General features: G+C 34.6%; 1 long non-coding RNA gene across 2 annotated transcripts in view; it reads left to right on the plus strand.

The window, feature by feature from the left end:
• LOC122080357 overlaps window positions 1–395 on the plus strand; it is a 703-nt gene extending 308 nt beyond the window's left edge. For both annotated transcript variants that reach the window (XR_006140684.1, XR_006140683.1), the window contains exon 2: window positions 89–395. This is a non-coding gene — a long non-coding RNA (uncharacterized LOC122080357). The remainder of the gene's footprint in view (window positions 1–88) is intronic.
• The last annotated feature ends 3,481 nt before the right edge of the window (window positions 396–3,876 follow it).

Consider the following 3,876-nt stretch of genomic DNA (forward strand, 5'->3'; position numbering starts at 1 on the left):
AATCCATACTTTTTAAATGTTCGATTTTCTTCGTTCATTTATGGGTTTATCATATCTAATGTTGGGTTAACCCTCTAACTTGTCTTAGGTATGAAAGGACCTCAGGGCTTCATAATCTTCGATCGGTTGAAGAAGTCTTTAAGGATTTCAGATGAAGGCACGTTGGGACAATCAAGGTTCTCACCACTGGTTGGGTTTTGTTTCGTTGCTTCTCTCATTCTTATTTTGAGGATTTTTTGCTTCATAGGTTTTGATGTTTATGTTGTTGTTTTTCTTTTGCAGATATTGAGAAATTCTTTCAATAATGTGATCCTCGTGAGTTCTGTTTCTTATATGGGATTGGCGAGGTTTTGATATTAAAAAAGTAATAGTGACTATGCTATTAATTTGGTTTATAGTTGCTGTTAAATTATATATTTTGAGTATTTGAGGGTTGCAATTACTAAGGTTTCACTTTAGAGTTGGTTGGATCTCAGATTCAGAGATATCTTCAATTCTATCCCTTATTTTATTTTCATGAAATCCGACCAACTCTTATTTCTCTTTGAGTCCTAAGTTCCCAACAGCCATCGCTTAATTGGAGATTCAATTGAGCACGTAGAACTTACATTAGATGATCTAATAATTTCTAATGGACAAACTTTTTAAACTGGATGCATGTGATTGCCTCTAGATCTGTCTGAAAAAAGAAATGGCTAAAAATGGATTCCTTTAGCATTGGATATCTGTAACAAAGTGACCTCAAATTGCTAAGTAAAAGAATCTATAAAAGAAAGAGTTGAGACTATCAAGCAAACCATTAATACCAAAAATTAATATGTTCTACAAGTCTTTCAATCATGTTCAATTGATTTTCTATTTTTGTGATATGCTCTCTTACATGAAAGCATTACATTATTGTTTTTATGAACCTTATAAGAAAATCATTTTTGATTACACAATGATGAAATTGGTGATTGTGATTGCCTTATCGTTAACAAGCTTCTGAACTCCAAATTTCTCTAGTTGTAACCAAAGCTATAGAAAGAGCTTAAAAAGAAAGTGCATCAATGTCATTCCCTCTTCAGAGACTCCAAGATTGTTTTCATCCACATTCAAGGTTCTTAAACTAAAGAACCCATCCTTGATAGCTTGTAACTAAATCTCTTAGAGAGAGAGACAAAGAGACATTTTACTAAAGAGAGGCCTCTCTCTTACCATTGATTATTTAAAAATATGTTGTAATTGTTTATCATTATTTGAAATTTAATAGTCATCTTAAATTATTAATTGCTTCAATGGATATCATATATGATAGAAATACATCTTTCTCTCTCTCAACCACGTGCATTTGCACGTGTCCTTTTACTAGTATATATATAAAACAAACCGTGGCCCAGTCTAAGCCCAACACATTACTTTGCATTTGAACCTTGCCTAGATAAGAACAGAAAGATGTCTAAGCTCGAATTTTAATTTTGGGATGCTTTTTTTCTTCCCCTTTCTCTTTTTCACGATAAATGATTGGTGTCTGTGAAGTATGGGCCCAATGCACTTGCTCTTAGATGATGTCCTCTTTACCATTAGACCAACTAAGGCTGTAAGGCATATTTTAAACTTAAAAGGTGTAAAAGCATAGGCTTCTTATGTCTAGTTTTGCTTGTAATCTATTAAAAAATTATGTTTACCAAAAAGAAAATCTATAGAAAAATTATGCGACACTCAGGTAGAAGATCATTATTAATTGAGAGAGGGTTGAGATGTCAACTTTCAATAAGCTAGTAGCATGCACCAATCACAAGGCTGAACACAAAAATGTACAAGGGTCTTTTTTTTTTTTTGGGAGAGGGGGGAGGGTGATACAAGTGAAGGGATCTTTTTAAAGGGAGAAAAAAGGATGACACATGTTAGGCGAGTCCAGATCCCCTCCCCTGCAAAAGCTTGTTGTCGATCACTAAATTCACCATGAACATGCCAACAAGCAATCCATCACCCTTTTTTATATTATTATTATTTTTTTCTTGAGGTATAGATTATCTAGCACTTGGTCAACTTCTAAGAATGAAAAAGGAAAAAAAAAAAATTACTAAATTCATCTCAATTTTTTGTTTTGTGAGTGAATACTTCTAGAAGGCTAAAGTTTAATAACTCCAAGGGGATAGCTGAGTTGGCAAGGGACCTTCGTCTCAAGAAGTGTGTGGTTATGAGTTCAACTTCTCTTCTCTCCTTGCGGACCCTTACACGGGGTGTTGATTTTATTTTTTTAATTTTTTTTCAGAAGCTTCTTTAGGATTATTAATTTTTTTTTTCTTAGGCTAGCCAAAAGTCAGCCCGGTCAAGACTTTAGGCTAGAAATTATGGGTTGGGCTCGAATGAGATGGGCTACCTCGATCTAGATTTGAAGGCTGAGTTATAGGCATTCCTTTGTTCTGGTCTTGGTGGAAATGTGGCATGAACCATATATTGTTCTCAATCCATAAAAATCCTCTTGGAGGCTTTATGAAATATCGAAGAAGGGCAATCACCCTAAGATACTGGTTGTGTTATTTGAGTCCAAATGATGGGCAGAGGATCCTTACCTGGTCCATGCAGCCTATGCCATTCGACTTAACCAAGGCACAACGCGTTGGGACATCCAACATGAGGTGTACTTAGTCAATTCGCAACCCCTTTGATAGTGCTTACGGGTAGTGTTCTTTTTCTCCCTAAAGAATATATTAGACAAATTAACTGGCCAATGGGGAGGGACTTTGATTTTATTATGAGAAATTAAAAAACAAAAAAAAAAATCCAATGTAACCAGGTATTTTATGGCATTTTAGATTTTCAACGTTCCAAACAAAAATTTCTAAAGATTGGTTTTATAATTAAAACAAAAGGAATTGCACACTACAAGAGTAATCAAGTGAGATTCTATCATATGCTCTTGACAACTTTTTCTTGTAAGATAAATAATAAAAATGAGAGGGTTCTTAGAGCAAGTAGTATAGAGTAACGAACTAATGAAGTATGACAAAACAGTATCAACCATTGGAGGACAATGATATTAGTTCATGTGAGGAAGAGAGAGAGAAAATCACATAGGTACTAACGCACCCTACCCCAATGGCTTAGAGAACCTAATCTCATAATAAAATCATCATTAAAAAAAAAAAAAAAAAATAGAGAGAATGGTTTTGCTGCAAGGCCTCTGCACCAATACAGGCCAGTGGGTGCACGCCCAGGCATTCAAGGGGGGAATGGTGGGTTAGCCATTTTTCACTGCCATGTGAGAAAGTGCATGGAACATTCTTTTTCTGAAAAAATAAAAAAAATTTCGTCAATGGGCAAAAAGATTCTTGGTTAGGTCACCCATTTGAGGTTATGTGGGTGGATACACCTAAAATATGCTGTGTGGAAGGATGACGTGGTATTTTCAACCATTGGATGTCAAGATAATAGTTTGAATTGGTCACGTCTCAAATTTCAAACCAAAATTTAGTGGTTTGTCCTCCTATGGATGTTCACCTTAGTAACCCTGCACCCTCTTGGCAATCCAAAATTGCAATGTTTCATTTGCTATGTGACAAATTCTATTTGGGCTAAAATTTAACATTACATGTGGGCCATGGGGGTATGATTGTCCACCAAATTTCAGTCACATATGACTTGCCATGTTGCAAAATGAGGTCAACTAGAAATTCTTTTCTTGGTAGGCCAATTAAAAAAGATGCTTCTGTTAAACGCATAAAGCACAAAACATAAATTCTATTTCCTTGATAAAACGCATCTCAAGTATAAATAAATAGAAAGTAAAAACAAACGTTTGGTATGAGCAATGGATACTATCACCATAAATTATTGAAATAACATTTGTTTATGACAATTTACTATCGTAACATATTCATCATTAAAAAA

The sequence above is a fragment of the Macadamia integrifolia genome, chromosome 5 (genome assembly GCF_013358625.1).
Source record: "Macadamia integrifolia cultivar HAES 741 chromosome 5, SCU_Mint_v3, whole genome shotgun sequence".
NCBI classification, from domain to species: Eukaryota; Viridiplantae; Streptophyta; class Magnoliopsida; order Proteales; family Proteaceae; genus Macadamia; species Macadamia integrifolia.